Here is a 15,752-nt window from a genome sequence, read left to right on the forward strand (position 1 = left end):
TGACAAGGCCGATGGCAGAATGAGGATGACTTCTCAAACCAGAAGTCTTTGGCCACCATTACTGATAATTTTTATTCAAACTTTAAGTGGTGGCAGGGTTCTAACCCGGAACCGAGGACGTTTTGGTTAGCAATCAATGACGGTATCTCCAGACCACGGGCGGTCCTAAAATATTCAATTAAAATACAGCAGACAATAACCTTATCAAATACACTGAGTTATGTTTAGTGCTTTAAACGTATAGTAGCAAAATCCCCAAACTAAATAATCATCTAAAATAAGCAAAAACCAAATCCTTTTCGTAACCACAGTACACAAAATATGCACCACCTCAAAACAGTTCATAGTTCAACATGATGAGTTACAAATTAATACATGTGAGACGACGCGTAGGAGCTCTTACCCTGTCTAGCTCAGTTCCATAATACAAGTGGAAAAATTTACTGTCCTACTCTGGTGTCATTCAGACCGCTCAAAATACAAAGTCCCTTTAAAAGTTAAAGTACTGTAGCGACTATTCACTACCCTGAGTCTATCACCAGCACAACCGAATATCACACATTACCTCAGGGCAGGTCAATCTTCGAGCAGGTCTCCACATAAAGTGTCTTCAAAAATTGAAGTGTCATAGTGGCCGTTCACTGCCCAGACTGTATCAGCCACTCGATCAGATATCACCCAATACCATAGGCAGGTCTGCCTTCTAGCAGCATGAACATCCAAGCGCACAGAATCGCTTACTTGAGCCTTCATTCGAAAATTCCCAGTCTCCACTTGACTCCCATAGTGTTCCGTTACCGTCTGCTTTACCGTTGGCTGAAGCCCGTCCGCACGAAAAATACATCGTTCTTAAGTTCACAGATACGATTTGACTCAACTTGACCACCTCCCAGACTGAACAATACAACAGTATTTAAATACAGAAATTTTACAAATATTTGGTCATATTCAGATCATTCACAGTATTTACAAATAATGGTCTTTCCATAAATAAGTAATATAACACTCTTGCACAAGTGCACGAACGTTGAATGACAACGAATTGTCGTTAAATATTGTTTAAATAACTATTTATACATTTTGGTTCACTTTTCAATGGTCGTTTCCACTAACACATCCAACTCACCACTTTTAAATTAGCACAGTTTATTAATGGCACTTGCAATCAACATTTAAATAAAGTTACTAGGAAAATAGTAAACTGTTCATTAAATAACTACACACGTATGTCAAGATATGAGATATTCATGCTGCATTGATATGCTGTGTAATTGCGAAGAGTATGATACTCTGACAAACCTTTGTGTAATGAAACTGTTTAAAAGACGCCATACGTCAATAAGTAAAATAGATACAGATGAGTGACTTTCTGGGATGATAGCTTTTGTACAATGCTATCATCTGAGATATCGTTTGTTGTAATCGCATGAAGCATTTAAAAGTTGTTAATTCAGAGGTTCATTGTGAAAATGTTTGATCACTATGAAATATTAACTTCTGTAATTTTAAAGATAATGAAAATATTGTTGTGCCGTTGGATGAGCCTCATTTTTCTGAGATCGCACACGAATTCAGATTTGCGTTAATACTGGACTGAAAATTACTAACAGTTTTCAAAGAGTTATAAGAGCTTCAGCTTGTCTGTCATTGTGCCATTTTGGTACTTCTCCTGTACAAAAGTCATGCGAGCAGCAGCTGTCCGAATTACCAGCTTTGGGATGTACAAAGAAGTTGCTCGTCTTTGTATGAGAGCTCGCCCGTACCGCTCACCTAACCAACCTGCCGCCACAACCCCCCCTGAGCCCTTGGTCAGCTAGCATTCAGCCGTACATCAGTTTCAGCTCTCACCATTATTCTTTACTGCAAAATTTATTCGAGCTAATCAACTTTTCCATTTACTGTTGAAATGTGCTATACAAATGCTCATTTATTGCGGGTTGCCTGCATATTGGGCATTTATTTGGAGTTTGCCGGCCGAAGTGGCCGTGCGGTTAAAGGCGCTGCAGTCTGGAACCGCAAGACCGCTACGGTCGCAGGTTCGAATCCTGCCTCGGGCATGGATGTTTGTGATGTCCTTAGGTTAGTTAGGTTTAACTAGTTCTAAGTTCTAGGGGACTAACGACCTCGGCAGTTGAGTCCCATAGTGCTCAGAGCCATTTGAACTATTTTTTTTTACTTGGAGTTTCCCGTATTATTTGCCTCTGCTCGCAACAAAAACCGAATGCGGCAATGCTGTACTGCAATGCGACTACGAAGTTGACGTTCTTCACTGATAAACAGGCGCTCGTGACGCATTACAACAGCGGAGGCGCGCTAGTGTGACAACTACGCTCCACCACAACCTCGCGTATATTGCAGCCGCTAACACAATTGCTTTACAAACTCTTAACTAACGAATACAAGGAGTATTCATTAGTAAAGACATGAGATATAACCAATAGAAGTTCAAGATTAGCACCAGTGCCTCCCCCGTCACAATAGCTACAACGGTAAGGTCATACCCAGAGCCTTGTGTTTGACATAACAGCGTTGAAATGAGTCATCAGAAAATAACCAAGATCCGACTTTAAATAGAACAAGTTTGTATCTTTAAACTGTGCAAAGGAAACTATTCTCGTAATTACGGTCTGATTTTTATGCGTCCTAGCCGTAAAAAGCTAGAAAAAGCACGATTTCTCTTAAATATTACCACTATGTCGCCTCCATTTCAAGAAAGATGTAGTATTCATACACAAAACAAAAGTAGACTTTTCCACGATTCCGGCAAGGTATAACACATCGATGTTCGTAATGCAATGTGACCTGAATTTGAGCTCAAAATCATGGGTCAATCATTGTAATATGGATAATAGATGCTGCTTTCCTGAACACCTTACCTGAAAACACAACAATCAGTTGCGTAAAACAGCTCAGAAACACTCTACAAAGACGACGGCCGCAATGACAGCTATCTACGATTTCTACCAGCTTGTGATATGAAGTTTTTTGTTGTCACACAGGTATTTATTACAGCCAAGTTCGACTCCCGGCGTCCGCTGCGTCCTTATATACTCACTTGTTAATCAGAGTCCGCATTGTTATTCCGTGACACGCACATTCTCTAAACGTTTTCCGATTCTGGTGGGTGAGACGACATATGAAGATGTTAATGAATGGAGCGACGAACACGTCATGGTTTATTAGGATTTTCAACATCTTCGTTACAATAGATTCATTTGTTATGCTGCCCCAGAAAGCTGATGTTTGCACCATAATATTTGTCTCGTCTTGTTTCATTTCACGATTATATTCGAAGCAGTGCTCGGTGACAGCTAATTCGCTAGATTGTTTTAATCTGATGTATGGGTGATGTTCCTTGTGCTTCTCCTCAACTATTCCTTAATACAAGCCACATTCGCATGGATTGCGGGGCACACACTCCCGGCTTTCGAAGACCTTTCCTTCCTCAGGCTCAACCTCTTCCTTGTTTAGTCCGACTAAAAAGCTCAGTCTGTCGATCTCTCCATGTCTGACGGCGTTCGAACACTATGTACCAAAGTTCTTACAGCAGAATTTCTTCTAGCGGATGGTGTTGGCTAGAGGCGTGTAGAGAGAGGTCAGCATTCATGGGTTTTCAGGGACCTGCCTGGTCTTCAATTAACTAATGCGTCGAGGATAGGTGGCTGGCCCTTTTTTTTTAAGTTAAGTTCTGAGTTGCTTATTAAGACATACAAATTTAAATATTCTAGTAATTCCTCAGCTTTTTCGTTTCATGTTGCCACACCACAAACGTATCGTCCACATATCAATAGGAACACATTGGTTTGAATGTGCTGAATTCTAGTGCGTATGCTTCAGTGTTCCACGTGTAGGTTCACCACTATGGGCGATAACGGACTATCCGTCACCACGTCATCTATTCATTCGTAGTATTTTCAGTCAAACATGAAATACGTTGACGTGAGAAGTAGGACTGTCGATATTTTTAAAGATATCGGACATCTGGTATATCACTGCCGTATCTCGATATACCTAAGGGAAGTATCGATATACCGACGGAAAGAGTATCGACGTACCTGGTTATAAAATTTTTGAGAGATATTCTGTACGTCAACAAGCTAGCAGCCAGCTTATTCCCCTTTATTCCGCCCCCGGCAGCTGAGTGGTCAGCTCGACAAAATGTCAATCCTCAGGGCCTCTGTTCGATTCCCAGCTGCGTCGAAGATTTTCTCCGCTCAGGGGCTGAGTGTTGTGTTGTCCTAATCATCATTATTTCATTCCTATCGACGCGCAGGTCGCCGAAGCGGGGTCACATCGAAACACTTGCACCCGGCGAACAGTCTACCCGACGGGAGGTCTTAGTCACACATTTATTTATTTATCCCTCCTTTGAGCAAAGATTGAAAGGAGAACAATGCACATTCACGCTTGGCGATAACCATTTTGCTAACAATGTTAACTGCATGTAAGTGGCACAGTAAAACGTGTCCGATAGATCCGTAGTTCGGATTCGTCACATATCTCATTTGTCCGGAACACTTCATGTCGCCTTTTTTTTTCATTCTTGCCAACGCCAGCCACCTAGCAGTTGTGTCAAAATCGTGTGGTGAAGCTAAACGTTGCAGTTTCTATTGGTAGCACCGAACACCGATTTCGTCAGCATTTCCCCTCAAATGGATCCCACCAACGCAAAGACCAATACGCAACTGGTGTGTTATTTCTTCAGATCGGAAATCTTGTTCCATTTAACCCTTCCCTCCCCCCAAATTACAATCGGACTACTTCTTTTGTACCACCTATACTTGCTTCACACAGTCAAAGAGAGAGACTGGACGTGATGAAAGCTATAAAAGTAGTAAGACTCCTTCACACAGTGAAAGTAAAATTATGTTCTACGACAATTTCAAAAGAACAACTTCAAAAATTTACCTATAACTGTGAAAAAAGTAATGATATTGCTACTTTTGATATCTATGTATGGGCGCAAAAAAACATGTCCGAAATATACACTCCTGGAAATTGAAATAAGAACACCGTGAATTCATTGTCCCAGGAAGGGGAAACTTTATTGACACATTCCTGGGGTCAGATACATCACATGATCACACTGACAGAACCACAGGCACATAGACACAGGCAACAGAGCATGCACAATGTCGGCACTAGTACAGTGTATATCCACCTTTCGCAGCAATGCAGGCTGCTATTCTCCCATGGAGACGATCGTAGAGATGCTGGATGTAGTCCTGTGGAACGGCTTGCCATGCCATTTCCACCTGGCGCCTCAGTTGGACCAGCGTTCGTGCTGGACGTGCAGACCGCGTGAGACGACGCTTCATCCAGTCCCAAACATGCTCAATGGGGGACAGATCCGGAGATCTTGCTGGCCAGGGTAGTTGACTTACACCTTCTAGAGCACGTTGGGTGGCACGGGATACATGCGGACGTGCATTGTCCTGTTGGAACAGCAAGTTCCCTTACCGGTATAGGAATGGTAGAACGATGGGTTCGATGACGGTTTGGATGTACCGTGCACTATTCAGTGTCCCCTCGACGATCACCAGTGGTGTACGGCCAGTGTAGGAGATCGCTCCCCACACCATGATGCCGGGTGTTGGCCCTGTGTGCCTCGGTCGTATGCAGTCCTGATTGTGGCGCTCACCTGCACGGCGCCAAACACGCATACGACCATCATTGGCACCAAGGCAGAAGCGACTCTCATCGCTGAAGACGACACGTCTCCATTCGTCCCTCCATTCACGCCTGTCGCGACTCCACTGGAGGCGGGCTGCACGATGTTGCGGCGTGAGCGGAAGACGGCCTAACGGTGTGCGGGACCGTAGCCCAGCTTCATGGAGACGGTTGCGAATGGTCCTCGCCGATGCCCCAATAGCAACAGTGTCCCTAATTTGCTGGGAAGTGGCGGTGCGGTCCCCTACGGCACTGCGTAGGATCCTACGGTCTTGGCGTGCATCCGTGCGTCGCTGCGGTCCGGTCCCAGGTCGACGGGCACGTGCACCTTCCGCCGACCACTGGCGACAACATCGATGTACTGTGGAGACCTCACGCCCCACGTGTTGAGCAATTCGGCGGTACGTCCACCCGGCCTCCCGCATGCCCACTATACGCCCTCGCTCAAAGTCCGTCAACTGCACATACGGTTCACGTCCACGCTGTCGCGGCATGCTACCAGTGTTAAAGACTGCGATGGAGCTCCGTATGCCACGGCAAACTGGCAGACACTGACGGCGGCGGTGCACAAATGCTGCGCAGCTAGCGCCATTCGACGGCCAACACCGCGGTTCCTGGTGTGTCCGCTGTGCCGTGCGTGTGATCATTGCTTGTACAGCCCTCTCGCAGTGTCCGGAGCAAGTATGGTGGGTCTGACACACCGGTGTCAATGTGTTCTTTTTTCCATTTCCAGGAGTGTATATTGATAGTTTTTGTAAGTATATCGATATTTCGACATTTTGTCAGCAGCCCTAGTGAGAACGCGCATGGAGTTTTGAATGAAACAATATAGTTCCAAGGGTTCATAGCGTGGATTCTCGTAAAGAGGGTGTCCACAACGAAACTGACCATAATGTCCGCATCCCCGAATTGCAGTTGGCTGAGGTGGTGTACAAAGCGAGTAGTGTTTCGAATGTGAGGTTTAGACTTCCCAACAAATTCGCAGAGAATACGTTTCACTTATTTTGCCAGGTACTATGTAGGTGTAACACTGTTACTGAAAATGGTACTTAGAAGAATTCATTAAGATGTCGCCTCCTATCACGTGCTATAGAGCTGAAAAACGCCAGGTATTTTAGTGGTACCACATCTCAAACGCTTCTATCCCCTTCTTTCCCGGCTGTTAACAGTTCTTGCAAGTTGTGCTCCAAAATTCAATACCCAAAAATTTAAGGACGAGATATGATACTAGCAGACGTCTCTCCGCAATACCCTCTTCGCCTGCGCTACTCTGCTTTTTAAGTCCCCCTTGTTTCGTCCGTCATCTGCTCTTTTGCTTCCAGGTTAGCGGAACTCCTCACTTCGTGATCATCAGTTTTGATGTTAAATTGTTCATTACTCAATCTGTACTATACTTCATTACTTTCGTCCTTCTTTGTTCACCCTAAATCCATATAGTGTACCCATTAGACCGTTTGTCCGCAGCTCGTGGTCTAGTGGCTAGCGTTACTGCCTCTGGATCACGGAGTCCCGAGTTCAATTCCCGACCGAGTTGAGGATTTTCTCTACCCCAGGACTGGGTGGTTGTACTCATAATTTCATCATCATTCGTGACAGTGGCTAAATTTGACTGGGTAAAAATTGTATTCTGTAAAAATTAGGACTTTGTGCGGGCGCTGATGACCGCGCAGTTGAGCGACCCACAAACCAAACGTCATCATTAGACTGTTCATTCTGTTTAACTGGTACTGTAATGCTACTTCACTTTCACTGACGACAGCAATGTCATCAGCGGATCTTATCATTGATATCTTTTCTCTCTGAATTTTAATCTCACTCCCGAACCTTTCTTTTATTTCCGTCATTTGTTTTCGATATATACACTATGTGATCAAAAGTATCCGGACACCCCAAAAACATACGTTTTTCATATTAGGTGCATTTTGCTACTACCTATTGCCAGGTACTCCACATCAGCGACCTCAGTAGTCATTATACTTCGTGAGAGATCAGAATGGGGCGCTCCGCAGCACCCACGGACTTCGAACGTGGTGGGGTGACTGGGTGTCACTTGGGTCATATGTCTGTACGCAAGATTTCCACACACCTAAACATCCCTAGGTCCACTGTTTCTGATGATAGTGAAGTCGAAACGTGAACAGACACGTACAACACAAAAGCGTACAGGCCGACCTAGTCTGTTGACTGACAGAGACTGCCGACAGTTGAGAGGCTCTTAATGTGTAATAGGCAGACATCTATCCCGACCATCTCACCGGAATTCCAAACTGCATCAGGATCCACTCCAAGTACTGTGACAGTTAGGCGGGAGGTGAGAAAACCTTGATTTCGTGGTCGAGCGGCTGCTCATAAGCCACACTTCACCCCGATAAATGCCAAACGACGCCTCGCTTGGTATAAGGAGCGTAAACATTGGACGACTGAACAATGGAAAAACGTTGTGTGAAATGACAAATCACAGTACACAATGTGGCGATCCGATGGCAGGGTCTGGGTATGGCGAATGGCCGGTGAACTTCATCTGCCAGCGTGTCTAGTGCCAAGAGTAAAATTTGGAGGTGGTGGTGTTATGGTGTGGTCGTGTTTTTCATGACGGGGGCTTGCACCCCTTATTGTTTTGAGTGGCACTATCACAGCACAGGCTACATTGATGCTGTAAGCACCTTCTTGCTTTTCATTGTTGAAGAGCAATTCGGAGGATGGCGATTGCATCTTTCAAAACGATCGAGCACATGTTTATAATGCACGGTCTGTAGCGGAGTAGTTACTCGACAATAACATCCCTGTAATGGACTGGCCTGCACAGAGTCCTGACCTGAATCCTATAGAACGCCTTTGGGATGGTTTGGAACGCCGACTTCGTGCCAGGCCTCACCGACCGACATCGATACCTCTCCTCAGAGCAGCACTCCGTGAAGAATGGGCTGCCATTCCCCAAGAAACCTTCCAGCAGATGATTGAACGTATGCCTGCGAGAGTGGAAGCTGTCTTCATGGCTAAGGGTGGCCAACACCATACTGAATTCCAGCATTACCGACGTAGGGCGCTACAAACTTGTAAGTCATTTTCAGCCAGGTGTCCGGATACTTTTGATCACATAGTGTAGAGTAAACGTAGTGCCGAAGTCTGTATCCTTGACTTACATCCATTTTACTCCTAGTATTTCGTGTTTCGCCTCCATTCGTATTGCTTCCTCTTCGTTTTTATACACATTGCTTACTACACGTCTTTTTTTACACCTTGCACCTATTTTTCTGAGAATTTCGAACATGTTATACCTTTGTACATTGTCAAACAGTCAATCAAGCACTAGGTAAAAACTACCTTTATGCTGCCTTTATCTTTCCGAAGCCAAACTGATCGCCATTTAACAGATCCTCAATTTTCTTTTCTTGATCATTATCAACTTTAATGCATGAGAATTATTATGGTTGTGCGCTATTATTCGTGATTATCTGCACATGCTATTCTCGGGATTGTATGGTTGATATTTTTCCGAATGTCTGATGGTATGTCTCCACGTTAATTCTACAAAATCAGTTTGAATATTTCGTTTGGTTGCCACTTCTCCGGATGACCTGAGAAATTTCAAAGGAATCTAATACGGGATCTCCTATAACTTCCATATCCATACCATTTCTTCTTCTGTCACATCGTCAGACATTTTCGCCCCCTCGTATAGGCCCTCAGTGTACTCTTTCCACCTATCCACTCTCTCCAATGCGATTAAGACTGGAATACCAGCTGCACTCTTAATGTTGTTGCCCTTGCTTTTAATTTCCATTTTCTCGTGCGAGTCAACTGCGACGAACATTTCTCCCTATGTAGGTGGTTGCAACAAAATATTTTCGCATACCGAAGATTCCCTAAAACTTCAGCTTATTCTTCATCATTTGTAAATCTGCATCTGTTCCTGGCCGCAACTGACAATCCACTATGTGATTTTGAAATCTTTCTCAATCCAGCAGAAATCTTGTACTATATCCAGGTCATTTCCAAGTATACCTCTTCCTCCTGTGATTTCTGAACAGTGCAATCGCTACTACTAGCTGAAGTTTATTGCAAAATTAAGCGTTTCTCCTATCTGAATCCTACTACCGAGCCCATATTCTCCTGTAATTCTTTTTGCTATTCCCTCCCCTACTACAGCTTTCCTATTCCACATGACCATTAGATTAGCATCTCCCATTACATACTGAAATCCGCCCACATGGCTACGCTGCCATGCGGAGGATTTGGGTTCGATTCCCGGTACTGTCAAGAATCCTTTATTGGTGGAAGGACTGGTACGGGTGCTCTTGGCCACGTGATGCCAATTGAGGAGCTACTTGATTGAAAAGTAACGGTTCCATGGTCTGGGAAGTCGGCAAAACGTCCGGGAACGCGGTGTGCTAAGTAGTGCCTCTTTTTATCGCTTTTGCATTGCGCCGCAAGGCAGAGGATGGCATGGCGGCTGGCAGACATTCCTTGCGCCTTGACGGCCTGCGCGAGGAGCTCTTTTTCTCTCATACTGCACTACATGTTCAAAGTCCCCTTATACAGTACTTTCTAAATCTCTTCATTTTCTGCTTGTGACGCCAACGTGTATACACGGACCATTTCTTGTTGGCGCTGGTGTACTATCGATTTAGTTGAGAAATGCCCTATTATTAAATTGTTCAGAGTGGCTATCTGCTCTACCTCTCTTTTTATGACAAATCCTACTCATTTTCCGCTGCTATTATTAGCCTATATTCATCTGACCAGAAATCGTTACTTCCCCAGACCCCCTCTATTAGTGCTTGTACATTTCCGTTTTCAGTTTTCTAGCATTCCTACCATGTTAAGACTTCTGACATTCCACTCTCCGAAAGGTAGGGTGTTAAGCTTTCGTTCGTTATTCAGTCTTTTTCTAATGGTCACTTGACAGTTGCCTTCTGGAAAGAAATGTATTGTTAAAGCTTGTACTTAAGTCTTCCGGAAGCTGATTATTCGGAAGCGGGATATATAACAGTAACCAAAGCAGAAAAATAATGAAGAAAGATACATCATGAAGAGTTAAATTTTGATTAAAATCAAACCTCCAGCTTGGCCGAAATAAAGCTCTTGCGTTACCTATTACCTTTATACACACATCAAAAAAAGTTTTGCATCACCTCGGTTGCGAGAGTTCTGGGACCTGTACAGAAAATTGGGATAGAGATCAACATAAACATCATTTTCGTCCTTTTCATTGCTCGTGAAAACCAGACATTGTATGTTCTACCACCACACAACGAGATCTTCTGAGGTGGTGGTACAGATTGCCGTACACACCGGTACCTCTGATACCCAGCAGCACGTCCTCTTGCATTGAGGCATGCCTGTATTCGTCGTGGCATACTATCCACAAGTTCATCAAGGCACTGTTGGTCCAGATTGTCCCAATCCTCAACGGCTATTCGGCGTAGATCCCTCAGAGTGGTTGGTCGGTCACGTCGTCCATAAATAGCCCTTTTCAATGTATCCCAGGCATGTTCGACAGAATTCCTGTCTGGAGAATATGCTGGCCGCTCTTGTCGAGCGATGTAGTTATCCTGAAGGAAGTCATTCACAAGATGTGCATGATGGAGGTGTGAATTGTCGTCCATGAAGACGAATGCCTGGCCAGTATGCTGCCGATACGGTTGCACTATCGGTAGGAGGGTGGCATTCACGTATCGTACAGCGGTTACGGCGCCTTCCATGACCACCAGCAGCGTACGTCGGCACCACATAATGCCACCCCAAAACAGCAGCGAACTTCCAACTTGCTGCACTCGCTGGACAGTGTGTCTAAGGTGTTCAGCCTGACCGGGTTGCCTCCAAACACGTCTCCGACGATTGTCTGGTTGAAGGCATATGCGACACTCATCGGTGAAGAGAACGTGAAGCCAATTCTGAGTGTCCCATTCGGCATGTTGTTGGGACCATCTGTACCGCGCTGTATGGTGTCGTGGTTTCAAAGGTGAACCTCGTCATAGACGTGGGGAGTGGAGTTGCGCGTCAAGCAGCCTATTGCGCACAGTTTGAGTTGTTCAAATGGTTCAAATGGCTCTGAGCACTATGGGACTTTACATCTGTGGTCATCAGTCCCCTAGAACTTAGAACTACTTAAACCTAACTAACCTAAGGACATCACACACATCCATGCCCGAGGCAGGATTCGAACCTGCGACCGTAGCAGTCGCGCGGTTCCGGACTGCGCGCCTAGAACAGCTAGACCACCGCGGCCGGCACAGTTTGAGTTGTAACGCGACGTCCTGTGGCTGCACGAAAAGCATTATTCAACATGGTGGCTTTGCTGTCAGGGTTCCTCCGACCCACAATCCGTAGGTAGCGATCATCCACTGCAGTAGTAGCCCTTGGGCGGCCTGAGCGAGGCATGTCGTCGAAGTTCCTGTCTCTCTGTATCTCCTCCATGTCCGAACAACATCGCTTTGGTTCACTCCGAGACGCCTGGACACTTCCCTTGTTGAGAGCCCTTCCTCGCACAAAGTAACAATGCGGACGCGATCGAACAGCTGTATTTACCGTCTAGGCATGGTTGAACTACAGGCAACACGAGCCGTGTACCTCCTTCCTGATGGAATGACTGAAACTGATCGGCTGTCGGACTTCCTCCATCTAATAGGCGCTGCTCAGGCATGGTTCTTTACATCTTTGGGCGGGTTTAGTGACATCCCTGAACAGTCAAAGGGACTGTGTCTGTGATACAATATCCACAGTCAACGTCTATCTTCAGGAGTTCTGGGAACCGGGGTGATGCAAAACTTTTTTTGATTCGTGTACTTCCGTGCGGAGTCGTTGCTGGTTGGCAGAAATGTTTGATGACGGCGGACCGTGGCAGTAGCCTATGATGTATGAAGCAATGGAATAACATGCATTATGCAAAGAAAAGCAGTAATCGGACTCCGTGACAAGAAATGTAGATTGCAAGGTTTGACTTAAGAAAAACGCAAATGTGCATGTAATGGTGCGCAATCGACATGTCGCCAAACCAGTCGCTACCAACGTTACTGAAAAACTCAAGCTGACACAAATTCTGAACATATCATTAGTACAAGTATTTCTAGCAGATTACTACGAAAGAAAAGTATAAATGAATTCAAATATTATCATTAATATTCATAAAATTATAAGTAACAGAGAAATGCGTCCTTACATGAAGGTTAACGGATGAAGAAGAGTGATAGGGAAGTGGCTGTAAGTGTTTAAGTTATTTTTTAAGTTTAAGATCGAAATTACATCAACGATTTTGAGCAGTAACAGGGATACAAGGTATACTTAGATCTCTGACTTATCACAGCAGGTTATTTTATTACATGCCTCGGTGACTTGCCTCCATTTGAGTCAAGTTGCATATACCCTCGTCCAGTGAAATAGCAGTGTCGGCATCACAGGTTGAGGTGATTAAGAATCTCACGTATATAAAATGTGTGTTTTCTGCCAATCCTGAACAACGATTCTGATAGTACCATTTCTTGGAGGTGGGGCAGGGTGAGCGGCGAGGGTGGGGGGCCAGCAGTTCCAGGTATTCAGTCTTCTACGTGTTGCAGGCAGTCTGTCCACAAAGTTGTGTTTATTGGGTCAGGGTCGCATCATCAGCGTAAAGGAGTGTCCACGAATGTGCTGTCTCCACGTCAGCCGTTGCTGTATCCACGTGGATAATGAACAGTATCGGTGGTAGGGCAGAGCCTTGAAAAATGCCGACAGTAACATAAAAAAGCGGAGAAATCCTCGCTGGGCTTCCGAATGAAGAGCAATGAGCTACAAAATATCAGAGCGGCAAATAACGCGTGGCCTTTCCGCGGCACGGCTTAAACACGGCCTTGTGCGGCTAGGCACATGGGACTGGCGGCTCTAGACAGTCTCTGTTCAGTATTCTCAGATGCGGCCAGGCAAGGCTACTTCGTGTGGTGCTCACTCTTCGAGTGGCAGAAACGCTAGGAGCTTTATCTCTCTCAGCAGAAGAAGGCGGAGAAATGCTTCTGCAGCCCTTTCTCAGAAGAGTCGCGCAGTTTCAGCAGTTATTATTCGAGGTAACAATGGCTGCTTTGTTCCACCTTTTCCAAAGTAAAACTACTGTGCTCCGTGCCGCACTTCTCCTGTCCGATGAAGTCTGCCATGAATCTTGTACAGCTCCTGGTGTGTGTTTGTTGGCTCAAACTCTCCGTGTGGGAATCTGAAGCTACGGCACATATGAACTTTGGATATACATCACCTAATAATCTACTGTACTTTCGGTACGCACTTCGCCCTGTGATACACCTTTGTGATGAAACAAAATCGTATGTTGTGCCTCTCAACAGATAAGAGACTATGTTGTAACCTTAGTATGCGTCTAAATAGTTAAGAGCAAAAATCTCTTTCGCTTTCTCCCAAATAGGGATCGATCTGTGCGTCGTGCTTTCTTGTTGTATATATATCTTTTATCCGAGGTTGTATATCTTAGAAATGGGCTCTAACTTTGTTCTACAGCACTTAGCTGAATTTGAAATGTAATTTTGTTTGTTTGGGAACAAACATGCGCCTTTTAATCCTAAGGGGATGGTGCAAATGAACTGACAACATTTTGTGGACAATCTTCGTTCTGAAAGTAGTTTTTTGTCCGACACAATCACATTTATTTAAAACGTTATAACTGGCTTCGGTCGATATCAGACAGCCTCAGTTAAAAATTGAAATAGAAGTTGTGTCAAATTAAGTCAAAATTAAAGTAAAGCAAAATACAGTACACTGGTGTGCAAAACTTAAAGACGAAAGCGACATCTATTTTGCCTGGTATGTCACCGCTAAGTGAGGTAGCTCAGTGACGTGGACCGTACATGGAAAGAACGGCTGCATTGTGGTACAGAAGTTAACTGGAAGAAATGCGCAGTGAGACAAACAGAAATGACACTTTTACTGAAAGGCAATAATTACAGATGGAGGGACCATGGTTTTTAATAAAGTGTGTGATTACCACAGACGCCAATGCATGCTGTGCAACCTGCTTCCATGCTGCCCACAAGTTTGTTGAGGAGTTCTTGTGATAGGGTGTTCCATTCCTCCACCAACACTGTTGACAACTTGTATATGGTCGTTGATGGGTGTGGACGTGTTGTCGTATGTCTCCCCAACGCATCCCACACTTGCTCGACAGGATTTAAGTCTGGTGAATGGATAGGTCAGTACGCCCTTGCAACCTTATACAGTACCTCTCCACACCATAACACCTGTACCACCAATACGATCATGTTCATTCCCGCCTCTCGCCATATGAAGATATGTCCAGCATTGTCGAAGAGGTTATTCTGCGAATGGACTGCCTTGTTCGACTTAAATCCGTCGAGCACGTTTGGTTTGCGTTGGTGAGACGGATTGCATCACGTCCACAGGTACCAACGTCCGTCTACCAGTTGTCAACCGCATTGATGGAACCATGGAACGCGCTACCACAAGAACTCCTTACCAAGCTTGTGGGGACCATGGGAGGACGTTGCAGAGCATGCATTGCCGTCCGTAATGATCATACTCCCATTAAGAACCATGTCCCTCCTTTGTAACGTCCACGTATCACGGTGACGTCAGTGTAATTACTGTCTATGAATAAAAATTTCACTTCTGTTCATGTCATAGAGTAATTGTTTCAGTTACTTTCTGTACTATACCGTAGCAGTTCTTTCTATGTATGCTACAAGCTTCAAGCCATGTTACTCGGCAGTGACACATCATGTGTAAGTTACTTTCGTATTTAAGTTTTGCAAGGAGGCGTAAAATAAAATGATGCCATACTGTAAATTGCATGACCTGTGTCACTCTCAGCACAGTGGAAATGACGTTGTTATGAATATTTATGAGGAGACTCGTCTACAAATAAGATCATCTTATGAGGGCTACTGAACAACTATTCATTTTATGTTGACACATTTCAATAAAGAGTTTTCAGTAAAAATTTCAGAGCACATATATAAGTAATTTAGTCAATGAAATGCGTAAAACTGCATTAAAAAGTCTGCATTTACCGTCCTTTATAACACAAATGTGATACAACTGTCACAAGCAGATACGTTACGTAAAATGGTAAAGCAGTCCACTAATAT

This window comes from Schistocerca serialis, chromosome 4 (assembly GCF_023864345.2).
Source record: "Schistocerca serialis cubense isolate TAMUIC-IGC-003099 chromosome 4, iqSchSeri2.2, whole genome shotgun sequence".
Classification (NCBI taxonomy): domain Eukaryota; kingdom Metazoa; phylum Arthropoda; class Insecta; order Orthoptera; family Acrididae; genus Schistocerca; species Schistocerca serialis.